Genomic DNA, 14,866 nt, shown 5'->3' with positions numbered 1-14,866 from the left:
ACCTCCGTGGTGATGGAACCTGGAGGCCACGATTCCGAATCGTCCATTGGAATAAAGCCCATTCCGAACCTCTAATACCACGGATTCTGCCTCTTATTTATTGAGCTATTTTTATTATGTTCTGTATCAAATTAAGTCCCGGTAATTAAATTATTTACCACAAAATAATTAACAAACTGGCCTAATGGTTCTCGCCGATCAAGCTTCACGGAATTAATGCCATCCGGGTTTTCGTATTAGGCCACCACACATATAGTTCACATCACCTTGGCTATATGTACCCAATTATTTTATAATATATTTTATATCACTGGTTGTTATTTTCACACCCCCAATTGCGATTAACAGTGTACCAGCCAATTTTTCACGCCGCCGATCGCGTTCCGTAAATTCACGGTCTACAGACCTCACTCACCCGGTTATCCTAAGGGTTCATTCTGTTATTGGTCACTCACATCTAGTTGACGTGCCTCCTTCCTCACCCTTGTATTTGTGGTATTCGCGCCATGCATTTCTTCCTTTCTCCTTGCATACAACCTTTTCTATTGTTTATTGAAAATGAGAATAAGTTCTTTCTGACTTGCATTAGTCTCCGTGGGCTCAAGATTCACTTATGCCATGTTGTGCATAATTACTGACATTTTAAGTACTCTCAGTATCTATGGTTCGTTTTTAATGAATGTCTTCTTTCCTTCTTTATTCCTCCCCCTTCATCTTTTCACAGGAATTGTACTCTCAGGCATGTTTATTCACTAGTCCTGATGATGATCTATGTATTGCTTAAATAGATCGAAACGTCGTCGACCCTCTGTACAAACATGCATGTCAAACGCATATGTTAAAAGTGTGCATGTTAATGTACCGTCTTGAAAGCTTGCCCTTGTATTCCTTATCGGCAATAAGCTTCTCTCTTCAGCCTGATAAATGTCTTTTATGTGTGATTGTTTGTAAATGTGCTAATTGTTGAAGGACGCAGGACTGTGTCCCACTCAATATTTACACGTATGTTTAATTTACCCGGTTTCTTGATCATTAAACTTCAATGTCCGGCTGGGCATTGCATAATTATAGAGAGCCTATTCTGGTCTATATTTCTCCAATGTTGAATTGTTTTTGAAGGACCTATTGTTTTTCAAAATAGTAAGTACCCTAGGTCCTTCCTACCTTACGGGTTTCCCCTTGTCAAGTATAAATATCTGGAGGGATTTACAGCAGTGGATAGAACAGAAGAGGCTTATTAAAAAAAAAACAGACAGGCTTCCAGGCCAAATAGGGTATACTATCTAACTTGCTAGCAATATCAACCCTAGTGGATAAATCAATCTCCTCATGCTTCCTGTTGCATTGCTTTTTTTGTGGACTTCAAGGCGGCATTTGACCATGTTCAAAGGGGGGGTGCTCTGGTCCAAACCAACAAAATGGTACATTTCACCCAAAGCTTTTGGAGCCCATAATTTGGCGGCATTCCAATACCTGAATTTGTATTAAACTAGATGATAGTGCCAGTGTCTCAAGAAAAATTTCTACCATGCATCGTCATTTGAAAAGTTTTACGCACCATTATTCCCACCCCCCTGGATCCTGAACCAAATGCTGAATGTGCCATCAGTTTAAACCCCCGCCTCGACATTGCGTTATATGCATTTCCCAATAAGTGCGTCTCTTGTAATAAGTTCACATCTGTGGAATGTCGTTTTATGAATTGAGGCACTATTCCCCTCTTTATCTTGTCCCCCAATCAATTAACATTCCAGGACAACAATCTGAGTCCTTGCTTAGTTGTTGAGTCCATACTCACCTAGGGTGTTAAACTTCAGTCGCATGGGAAGCCCCTTACAGTACCCAGTGTTCTGTGTGGCGTTTATCTCCCCTCCTGCCCCATCATGTGCCAGTACCGCCTTGCTTAACATACTCATTGAGTTATCACTAGTGTGCCACTTGTTGTACATCTTGTCTGAACTGTGTTTTAACTGAACTAAACTTCCCTTCCCCCCCTTCCTGACGCTAGAATGGTTTGCTTTTTGATTAATGTCATAGTCATATATTATGTCGGAAATTCTCAGTGACAAGAGCCCCACCGCCCCTTAACTTAATTAACTTCACTCCCCTCCCTGCCTCCCTTCATGGTGGTATCGGAACCTCCCGCCACCCCAAACTTGCAGAGTGCCTATCGCCCACTCCTATAACTCAAGGTAAGTGTGCCCAACCTGACACCTGTTCAAATCACTACAATCAATTACTGATTCAGTATCACGATGCTCTCATCAATTACTTTATTGAATAACATTGTTCAGTCCCGCACCGTCTCTATGGATTTGTAGTTCGTGCCTTGCCCCTGCTAGTGTTTTTATTGGAGGGAGCAGCTGTTACCGGCCCTGGAGAGGAGTGTCTATTGGACCTCCACAATTACAACAAGTCATACAGACCAGTTCTCACTTGGCGCCTTCCTCTGCTGAGTGTTCTTTCAGTTGGGATCCTGCCTCCTGTTCCCCTCAAAGCTTCTCTGATCTGTTTTGCTGGCTTTGGTGACCCTTCTTTCTGGCCAGTCGCCAGCCATCCAGCCAGTCCCATGCCTCTTCAGGGGTGACAAAGAACCAGACCTTTCCCTCTGACTCCACTCCTAACTTAGCTGGAAAGATCATCGAGTCTTTTATGTTCTTGTTCCACAGTACTTTCTTTATTTCCAGGAAGCTGCACCTCTGGCATTGCACCTTGAGTGTGAAGTCATGGAAGAAAGTGACCCTACTGTTTTGAAATTCAATTGGTGGTGTTGTGCGAGCCATTTGTAGAATGATATCCCTATCTCTATAGTTGAAGATTCTCACAACAATAGGTCTCGAGGGGGGGGGCTCCATGTTTCGCTTTGCCCCCAGGCACTCTATGCGCTCTCTTGACTGTGAAGAATTTTGCCAGTCTAGTAGATTTCAGGTAAATTGTGACTAGTTCCTCTACAAACAAGTCCGTTGCTTGTTCCTCCATGCTCTCCAGGACCCCCAGTATGCGTACGTTATTGCGCCTTGAGCGCACTTCATACTCATCCAGTTGAATCTCTAGCCTCTCACTCAGGGTATGCAGGTCATCCACCCTATGCTGAAGGGTGGTAGTGTCTTTGACAAGGGAGCCCGCTGTCGACTCAACATCCTTGAGTCTGGTGTTCATTGAATGCATGTCCGCTCTAATTAAGGATACTTCCGAGGACAGAGAATCAACCCTGGACTCCAGTCACATTCTTAATGTTGTGATAGCCATTAGGATATCCTGCAGGGTCGGTTCCTTTGCCCCATCAACGTCCTGTTGTTTCTCGGGCTGGGCTTCTGCTCCCTTTTGACTGGGACCGGTGCCCTTGTCCCATGCGTATTTTTCCAATTTGGCCTGCATAGAGGCCTTGGTGTTGCGACCACCTGCCATGTCCGAGCAGTCTGGGCCTAAGCACAAGTGAGTGGAAGCTGGCAGAATAGCTCTGCTATTTTGTTAGGTGGGTATTGCTGGTTTGTGTCCTCTCTCCAGGAGGAAACCATGGTATGTACTGGCTGCTGTCTCTTGTTTTATGCCCCACCAGCAAATCTATTAATACTGTGCCCCTGATTTTCCTCAGAGTATTACGCCTCCAGTGCTGCAGGCTGCAAACCACCGGCCAGCACTTAGTCTACGAAAAGAACTCAGGTTCTGTTTCAGAGCCGCAGGACCTCCCCGGTCCACTAGCAGTTGTGGTGACTTCAGGACCGGTGAGCCTTGATTCGTTGTTCTCCCCTTGTCACCTTACAGTCATGGAGGTTCAGGCCTCCCTCTATTGCAGCCGGTGAGTGATCTAAAGCTGGGCAGCAAGGAGTGGTGTACTTTCTGCCCCTTGGCCGCTCCCTAAGGCAGGATTGTCTCCGTGGGTCCTCTGTGTCTCGTCGGGCATTCCCGACTACGGTTGGGTGAATCAGGCATGCATTTCTTCTTGAGAGACTAGAGGGGGGGCACTGGCAGCACTTCCCTCGCACTGCTCCTCAACTTACGATCCCAGAGGGTAGATACAATCAACGTCTGGAACGCTTGCCTCCCCCTTACTTTTAGGCAGCTTCCAGCAATGCAGGCCCCTCAGCTCCATCAGTCTGCCCCAGAGCCGATCATGCTCAGGCCGCTCCCTTTCCGTCCCATAGCTCACCGGAGTCACCGCTTTGTTGGGGTCTCTCCACACTCGTTTCTGGGCTTTCAGCTCAGCGCTCACCACTGGGAGCACTGTCGGAACAGTGACGAAGAATGGGCTGCCCTGTGTGTGCCGGAGCCTGCTCGCTCCTTCCCCGTCGCCAATACAGTTCCTCCAGGCCAACTGCGTCAATGGCCAGATCTCGGTCGTCCCACACTCAATCCAGTCGGTTCATGGCTCAAAATGAGCCCGCAGGGATCATGAGCACGAAACTGGTGATTTTAGTTCAGCAATCATGGATTTCTGGACAGATGGTCTCATGAATGGGTGTGCTTGGACGGAGCTGCCTCAAGGAGTGGCCATTTTGCTCGGTAGTAGACCACGCCCCCCGATCCACTCTTTCTTGTCTGTCTGGAGTCTTAGAGTGTTCCCAACCAATATCCCAACACTATATTTTTTTTTTATCATTGAAACACTGCACCTCTTGTTTGATGAACACTATTGCTTTCAGTTTTTAGGGTATATCTACTAACACAAGTGTATGACCCCGTCTCAGATCAGTGTGTGAACAAACATGTTTGTCTTGTTGGTATTGAATATCTATTTTTATCAACTTAAGCAATAAACCCCTCTGTTACCAAATACCCGGATGCTGCAAGATGGATTCTCTCATTCAAAGATTTGTCATCAACCATTGAAATTTGTGGGTCCCCAATCTGTCATTAACTCCTGTGTTAGGTAAACCCACTGCTTGCACCTTTTTAACATAATAAATGACTGCTGTCTCTTGGTTTTGCACTAGCACTTTACCACGGGTCAAGTGATTCTTATCATTTGTCTTCTTTTTACCCAATGATTGCCTTCTCATTTGCAACACATTTGTACCTCCATGGATGTTTTATCACATCAGGTTTCTAACTCATTTCTGCTGCATAGTTCTGCTAATTGCAATTTTGCTGCCATTTGGTTTTTGGAAACGCACATTGTCTCATTTTTGCCTATTTGACACAGAACCATAACGATCCAGACAAGCAGGACTTTATTATTGATTGTAGGATGTTGTATACTGACATTGACTCAAGTGTAACAAGCCTGTAGGTCATTTAAGCCCAGTACTATCATCAGTTATGTGTGTTTTATATTTTATTTTTCATAAAGGCATTATAATCTTGTGTGTTGTATGAATTTTTTTTAGCAAGTTTTTTTTGTAAAATATTGTAATGGTTTTAATTAACCGTACACAATAAAATTATTGTTCATTTTAGGTCTGTTTTTCGTCAACCACAACATATTCTTGTTAGCACCCAAATGACCACTGCATGTGAAAATCTTCAATATATCGAACCCTGATTATTAATATCAAAACCAGAATTACACTTGAGATGTAATTTTTCACATAAATGTATATTCACCATATTGTCTACTTTATGAAATGATGTATACTCTAGAAAGATCACAATGGGCCCTTACATATAAGAGTACATTTGCATACCCTTTCATTTGTGTGCTACTTTTATAATACATAATTATCCGCTCTCCTAGGAAAACAGCCACACTGTCACTTTTATTGTGGCAATCTTCATCCCCCCAAAATTGATCTACATCGTTTTTGGTCATTTTACGTCATCCACATACTTAGCAAATATTGACCCCGCATTGAAGTAAATGCTTGTGGGTACGTAGGTAGGTTCATTTGTAGATTTAAAACTGCAACAGAGCATAAAAACTGTTTTTGTTTTATGTGTAAGCCTGTAGTAAAAAAAATCAATAATAGTTTTTTTATTGATGTCATCAGTGATGTCACTGACCATGTCATGAGTGATGTAATATGTGAGGTCATAAGCAGTGCATTGCTGGGGTGCGAGTTATAGTTATCTCAGGGCCCCAAAAGTGCAAAAAGTAGGGGGGGCCACACAGCCCCCCTTCTGAGAGGAAATAAAACAAAGCCGGCATCACGCCGGAGGCCCCGCGCCCTCCCCCTCCCCCTCCCTGCAGCACTCTGCAAATGTGCCCCCTGGCGCATTGTAAGTTGGGAAATTAATTCCCCTTGAATACTGAGGGTCCCTGGGGGCCAACTAGCCCTCCAGGTACCTCCAATAAGCACCAGGGAGCTGCGTTGCAGAGAGGTGGTCCAAGGCCACACCCCCTTTTTACACCACTCTGCAACACAGCTCTGTGGTGCTTACTGGAGGTACCTGGTGGGCTAGTTGGCCCCCAGGGACCCTCAGGACTCAAGGGGAGTTAATCCCCCAATTTACAACACACTAAGGGGCATGTTTGCACAGTGGTGCAGGGAGGGGGTGTGGCCTGATGTGGCAAGTGTGCAAACGCACCCTGTGGTGCGTTCAAAGTTAGGGAATTAAGTCTACTTGAATCCTGAGGGTCCCTGGGGGCCAACTAGCCCACCAGGTACCTTCAGTAAGCGCCAGGGAGCTGCGTTGCAGAGAGGTGTAAAAAGGGGCATGGCCTTGGACCCCAACTTACAATGTGCTAGGGTGCGAGTTTGCACAGTGGTGCAGGAAGAGGGTGGGTCCTGATCTAAGAAGTTAGCAACCCTGCTGTGTGGGACTTACTGGTGGTAATAAAAGGGGTAGTTGGCCCCAAGGTTGATGTTGGGGGCTAACTACTCCTCTTGTTACCTCCAGTAAATCCCAAACAGTGGGATTGCTAAGAGGTGTTTGAAGGCCACGCTCATCTTTCTCCACCACTCTGCTAACGTGACTCCTATGTTATAGTTAGAAATTAGCATTTAAAAAACCTTTGAAATTCATTGAAAAAAACATAGGTTTCAGGGATGTTATAGTTAGAAATTAGCATTAAAAAACCTTAGAAATTCACTGAAAAAAACATAGGTATCAGGGACGTTATAGTTAGTTGGACATTTTTCTCATAGAAAACCATAGAAATTCCCCTGTTATCGTTAGTTCAGCTACTGTAACTCAGGAACCCATAATGCACTGCTAATGAGGTAACATATTACATCAATCATGACATGGTCAGTGACATCACTGATGACATTTCAAATGACATCACTGATGACATCACTGATGACATAATCCATGTGAAAATCTGATGCACCTCCTCACAATCTAATATAACCTTTGATACACCCACTGTAAAATAACGAATACCATTTTCTTAGCCATAGACACACCAATACCAGTTACTTCATACACACTCACTGATTCCTAGGTCTACACACACATCCACTCATTTACCCATACAGTCACTCATACATGCAGTCACTCATCAATAAAACACTATCATATGCACTCATACACCTATACAGACACTCTCACACATTCACTCATACAGAGTTAATCACACACATAGTCAGTCATGCAAAGAATCAATCACACTCCCATTCACTCACCTATACAGTTAAACACACACCACATCACTTATTCAAACAGTCACAAATGCATACTTCCTCTCTTATACAATCACTGATACTAGTACACACTCACCCATACAGCCACTCTCACAATAACTGACTCTCATGAATAGTCATTTATATACTTCAACTCTGACATACACTGCCTTTTACATATGTAGTTACTTGGACATGTAGCATTGAGACATCCATTCACTCACCAACACACCCATATACACACTCACCCACCCATTCAGCTGTTTCCACATGTACTCTTGAACCCAAACACACAGTGAATCAACCACTCACACATCTATGCACAGAGTCACACACATCCCACCCATCTACACACACACTCAGGCACCAATACAGATAGTCAGGCAACCAATTGATAACCCATATAGACACTCATGTAGCTACTGACCAACCCATGCAGCAGCTTATACAACAGACAGACTGATACAGACATTCACACAGTTTAGTCACTTACCCATGCATTCAGTAAGACACATGTAATCACTCACTTAAACAGTCAATCATGCAACTATTAAATCCTCCATCCAGACACTTATACACCCACTCATTGTTCAATACACCTTGGTATATATATAATACATATTTAAACTGTAAAGAAAAACATAGTCACTGGATCATGACGTCAGTGATGTCATTTGAGATGTCATCAGTGATGTCATTAGTGATGTCACTGACCATGTCATCAATCAATCAATCATGGAATTTGTATAGCGCACTACTCACCCGTAGGGTCTCAAGGCGCTGGGGGGGGGAACGTTACTTCTCGAACAGCCAGGTCTTGAGTTGCTTCCTGAAGGCGAGGTGATCCTGGGTTGTCCGGAGGTGGATGGGGAGGGAGTTCCATGTCTTGGCAGCCAGGTAGGAGAAGGATCTTCCTCCGGCGGTGGTTCTGCGGATGCGTGGAACAGCGGCGAGGGCGAGGCTGGTGGAGCGGAGCTGGCGGGAGGGCGTGTGAAGGTCAGATGGGTGTTGATGAGCTTGGGGCCCAGGTCGTGGAGGGCCTTGTGTGCGTGGGTGAGGAGTCTGAACGTGATCCTCTTGCTGACAGGGAGCCAGTGCAGGTGTCTCAGGTGTCCGGAGATGTGGCTTTGCAGGGGGATGTCCAGGACGAGTCGTGCTGAGGCATTCTGGATTCGTTGGAGTTTCCTCTGGAGTTTGGCGGTGGTGCCGGCGTAGAGGGTGGTTCCGTAGTCCAGCCGGCTGGTGACGAGTGCCTGGGTGACCGTCTTCCTAGTCTCGGTGGGGATCCACCGGAAGATCTTTCGAAGCATGCGCAAGGTGTTGAAGCATGAAGATGAGACGGCGTTGACTTGTCTGGTCATCGACAGGGAGGAGTCCAGGATGAAGCCCAGGTTGCGTTCGTGGTCCGTTGGCTTGGGGGTGGTGCCCAGGGCAGGGGGCCACCAGGAGTCGTCCCAGGCTGAGGGTGATGATCCCAGGATGAGGACCTCCGTCTTGTCAGAGTTCAGTTTCAGGCGGCTGTTCTTCATCCATTCGGCGACATCTTTCATCCCTTCGTGTAGGCTGGCTCTGGCGGTGGCCGGGTCGTTGGTGAGGGAGAGGATCAGCTTGATTGATGTAATCATCAGCAGTGCATTGCAGGTGCGCGAGTTATAGTTAGCTGAACTAACTATAACTGGGGAATTTGGATGGTTTTCTACGAGAGAAAGGTCCAACTAACTATAACGTCCCTGAAACCTATGTTTTTTTCAGCGAATTTCTAAGGTTTTTTAAATGCTAATTACTAACTATAACGTCCCTGAAACCTATGTTTTTTTCAGTGAATATATATATCTATCTATATCTATATCTATATCTATATCTATATCTATAACTATATCTATATCTATATCTATATATATATATATATATATATATATATATATATATATATATATATATATATATATATATATATATATTACCTACTGGCGGTCGCCAGTAGGTAGTTATAGTTAGGACCGTGTTTCCATAGGAAATCCGCAACATTCTATTTGGAATAACTTTGGCGCCGATTGACGGATCCTGGCGAAATTTTCAAAATAGGTGGGGCGCTCCGCTCCGCTCCTACCCTGAAAGACTCGGGGGGATTCGTCAAGCAGGGGCTGAGAAAAAGGGGGGGTCCCAAAACACGTTTTCCCCATGCATTTTTCCATAGGACCTTTAGTCCAAGCTACAGCCCGAACGGCTGAACAGAATTACTTGAAATTTGGCAGAGAGGTAGTCCTCAGGTCAGAGAAGTGCCTTTTGCAGGTCTGGTGTCAATCTGTTCAGTTTTTGCTGAAAAAAAAGCATTTAAATCAATATAAATATATGTGGGCGCGCTCCGAGCGCTTCCGGTAAGCTTACCTTACGCGCACGCTGCCTTGCGCGAGCTCAATTCTGATTGGTGGTTACATGACTGTAAACATTTGAATCGGTCGAAATCAGGAAGTGTCGGCCTCCATTTTGTGTGCCTCACACTGATAAAAAAAAGGAGGAGAACGTGGAAAGGGGGAAACGAAGAGAGTTGCAGACCCCCTAGCGTTTGTCAGGGGGTCCAAGAAGGCCATAAAAGTATGAAAAATACATTTAAATGTTTTTAAAAAAATCGCGGGGTGCGCGTACGGTAAGCTTACCGCACGCGTACGGTAGAAAATAAAAAAAATGAAGAAAAAAACTAATTTAAGTGTTAAGATATTAGGGGGCTCTAAAAAGAGCCGTTGTGTTCAAAGAGTGTTTTTTGGTACCTACAAGTAAGTACCGATGCAGAGTCTAAAGTTTAAGAGGAAGACTCTGTTCCCTTCATCATTGAAATGTACACCGTCTCCTCTATAAATGTCTTGCATGTTGTAACGCAAGTTGTTGTGGAATATAGAACCCATACCATAGTCTCTGAGGAAAGCAGAAACAGATTTGTTGACATGCTTTCTTGCTTTGTCAATCTGCGGACAAAATTGGTTGGACCAGTTCCACTTTTGCCTTTGGAATATGTTAGAATATACAAAGGCAGAATGAGGAAAAAGCGACATCAATTGCACAAAGGTGTCCTTAATAAGCATTTCCAGACCTACACCAGTTAAAGTGCCTAGGTCATTTCCACCACAGTGCACAATAATAGGGTTAGGCTGTGGGAGATGTAGAAAGGTTTTCACCAAAGGCATTAATTGGTGCCACTTTAACCCTCTCTGACCAATCCATTTAATGTCTACATTTGGCAAAGCAAGGTCTCTCACCATACCTCTTTTTTCTGCAAATTTTTCACTCCAGAAGACATAGCTGTGACCTACAATCCACACTGTGAACATCTTTCAAGGAGATCTGGATGCACTCTGAAGGTGTCTTTCAGTAGAATGGCAAAATGAAATGAAAGACAGTTTGAAAATGGAGGCATACATATTTTTTTAAAATAAAAAGAACTCATTGGCTGTTTCACACCATTCTACACTAAAAACTAGGCTGTATGTGTACATTTTTAGAAGCATGTTTTGTATTGGTTCAGAAAATTGTGTTCCCACAGAAGAATAGTTTGGATTTGCTGTTAGGTTGGACAGGTGAAGCACTCTTGGTCTTTCGATTTGAAACATTGTGCCGTATACAGCGCACCACCGCCGTTATTTAGGGCGGGTCTGCGGTTGAAGGATTGTAGAGCCATACGGAACACCGGGAGGCAATATTGACATGTATGGGGATGCTTCGTTTTCATCTACCTTACTATGGGTTTTGAATAAATTTATGCTAATTGAGCGGCATTGATAAAGTTGATTGTATTGCTTGGACTGCATTGACCATCATGCTTTGCTTTACCATGTGACACTCACTTGAGGGATATTAAAGAGGATATAAAGCAAACCTAGCGCAGTCTGATGAGAATTTGTATGTTGCTGCTGCCTGTGACCAAGGAAATTGTTTTCTGAAACGCGTTGGGCAAATTTATGGATAAAGAGGGGACGAGCTTACCTCTGCTATGATGTGCCTTTAACTTTGTCCCGGTGAGGAGTGAGCTGTTAGTTTTGGACAAACTGTGGAACTGAATAAATGACGGCGGTCCAGCCGTATACAGCGCACCACCGCCCGTTAATTAGGGCGGGTCTGCGGTTGAAGGATTGTAGAGCCATGCGGAACGGCGGGAGGCAATATTGACATGTATGGGGATGCTTCGTTTTCATCCACCTTACTATGGGTTTTGAATATATTTATGCTAATTGAGCGGTATCGATAAAGTTGATTGTATTACTTGGACTGCATTGACCATCATGCTTTGCTTTACCATGTGACACTCACTTGAGGGATATTAAAGAAGATATAAAGCAAACCTAGCGCAGTCTGATGAGAATTTGTATCTTGCTGCTGCCCTTGACCAAGGAAATTGTTTTCTGAAACGCGTTGGGAAAATTTATGGATAAAGAGGGGACGAGCTTACCTCTACTATGATGTGCCTTTGAACTTTGTCCCGGTGAGGAGTGAGCTGTTAGTTTTGGACAAACTGTGGAACTGAATATATATATATATATATATATATATATATATATATATATATATATATATATATATATATATATATATATATATATATTATCTACTGGCGGTCGCCAGTAGATAGTTATAGTTAGGACCGTGTTTCCAAAGGAAATCCGCAACATTCTATTTGGAATCCCTTTGGTGCCGATTGACGAATCCTCGCGAAATTTTCAAAATACGTGGGGCGCTCCGCTCCGCTCCTTCCCTGAAAGTCTCGGGGGGATTCATCAAGCGGGGGCTGAGAAAAAGGGGGATCCCAAACAATTATTGTTGAGCCAATGTTGAAAGTTAGTCAACATGTCAGCACTGTTGTGCCAAATTAAGAAAACGTCGTCAATGTATCGACGCCATAATTTAACACCAGTAATAAAGGGTTTAGCGGGTGACAGAATGATGTTAGTTTCTAGAAAGTCCATGCAGAGGATGGCCAAGTTCGGGGCAAAAATAGCGCCCATCGAAGTGCCTTTCACCTGCTGGAAGAATAAGTCATCAAAACAGAAGAAATTCCTGGTAAGGCAGATTTCAAGCAATTTCAAAAGAAATAATGTGGGAACTGCATGCGGTCTAGGTCTTGAGCAAAGGACTTGTTGGATCACTTGGAGGGCAAAAGTCTGTGGAATATTAGTATAAAGTGATTCCACATCAAGAGTGCAAAGTAGGTGTTCAGAAGGATTAAAGGGATGATGTTCAATCATATTGATCATGTCCATGCTATCCCTGATGTAGCACTGAGTATTGGGTACGAAATCTTTGATGAAATAATTAACAAACTGGCCTAATGGTTCTCGCCGATCAAGCTTCACGGAATTAATGCCATCCGGGTTTTCGTATTAGGCCACCACACATATAGTTCACATCACCTTGGCTATATGTACCCAATTATTTTATAATATATTTTATATCACTGGTTGTTATTTTCACACCCCCAATTGCGATTAACAGTGTACCAGCCAATTTTTCACGCCGCCGATCGTGTCCCGTAAATTCACGGTCTACAGACCTCACTCACCCGGTTATCCTAAGGGTTCATTCTGTTATTGGTCACTCACATCTAGTTGACGTGCCTCCTTCCTCACCCTTGTATTTGTGGTATTCGCGCCATGCATTTCTTCCTTTCTCCTTGCATACAACCTTTTCTATTGTTTATTGAAAATGAGAATAAGTTCTTTCTGACTTGCATTAGTCTCCGTGGGCTCAAGATTCACTTATGCCATGTCGTGCATAATTACTGACATTTTAAGTACTCTCAGTATCTATGGTTCGTTTTTAATGAATGTCTTCTTTCCTTCTTTATTCCTCCCCCTTCATCTTTTCACAGGAATTGTACTCTCAGGCATGTTTATTCACTAGTCCTGATGATGATCTATGTATTGCTTAAATAGATCGAAACGTCGTCGACCCTCTGTACAAACATGCATGTCAAACGCATATGTTAAAAGTGTGCATGTTAATGTACCGTCTTGAAAGCTTGCCCTTGTATTCCTTATCGGCAATAAGCTTCTCTCTTCAGCCTGATAAATGTCTTTTATGTGTGATTGTTTGTAAATGTGCTAATTGTTGAAGGACGCAGGACTGTGTCCCACTCAATATTTACACGTATGTTTAATTTACCCGGTTTCTTGATCATTAAACTTCAATGTCCGGCTGGGCATTGCATAATTATATAGAGCCTATTCTGGTCTATATTTCTCCTATGTTGAATTGTTTTTGAAGGACCTCTTGTTTTTCAAAATAGTAAGTACCCTAGGTCCTTCCTACCTTACGGGTTTCCCCTTGTCAAGTATAAATATCTGGAGGGATTTACAGCAGTGGATAGAACAGAAGAGGCTTATTAAAAAAAACAGACAGGCTTCCAGGCCAAATAGGGTATACTATCTAACTTGCTAGCAATATCAACCCTAGTGGATAAATCAATCTCCTCATGCTTCCTGTTGCATTGCTTTTTTTGTGGACTTCAAGGTGGCATTTGACCATGTTCAAAGGGGGGGTGCTCTGGTCCAAACCAACAAAATGGTACATTTCACCCAAAGCTTTTGGAGCCCATAATTTGGCGGCATTCCAATACCTGAATTTGTATTAAACTAGATGATAGTGCCAGTGTCTCAAGAAAAATTCCTACCATGCATCGTCATTTGAAAAGTTTTACGCACCATTATTCCCACCCCCCTGGATCCTGAACCAAATGCTGAATGTGCCATCAGTTTAAACCCCCGCCTCGACATTGCGTTATATGCATTTCCCAATAAGTGCGTCTCTTGTAATAAGTTCACATCTGTGGAATGTCGTTTTATGAATTGAGGCACTATTCCCCTCTTTATCTCGTCCCCCAATCAATTAACATTCCAGGACAACAATCTGAGTCCTTGCTTAGTTGTTGAGTCCATACTCACCTAGGGTGTTAAACTTCAGTCGCATGGGAAGCCCCTTACAGTACCCAGTGTTCTGTGTGGCGTTTATCTCCCCTCCTGCCCCATCATGTGCCAGTACCGCCTTGCTTAACATACTCATTGAGTTATCACTAGTGTGCCACTTGTTGTACATCTTGTCTGAACTGTGTTTTAACTGAACTAAACTTCCCTTCCCCCCCTTCCTGACGCTAGAATGGTTTGCTTTTTGATTAATGTCATAGTCATATATTATGTCGGAAATTCTCAGTGACAAGAGCCCCACCGCCCCTTAACTTAATTAACTTCACTCCCCTCCCTGCCTCCCTTCATGGTGGTATCGGAACCTCCCGCCACCCCAAACTTGCAGAGTGCCTATCGCCCACTCCTATAACTCAAGGTAAGTGTGCCCAACCTGACACCTGTTCAAATCACTACAAT

Source organism: Triturus cristatus, chromosome 5_1 (assembly GCF_964204655.1).
Source record: "Triturus cristatus chromosome 5_1, aTriCri1.1, whole genome shotgun sequence".
Taxonomy (NCBI): domain Eukaryota; kingdom Metazoa; phylum Chordata; class Amphibia; order Caudata; family Salamandridae; genus Triturus; species Triturus cristatus.
The sequence above is the reverse complement of the archived record's forward strand: the minus strand, read 5'-3'. Positions refer to the sequence as shown.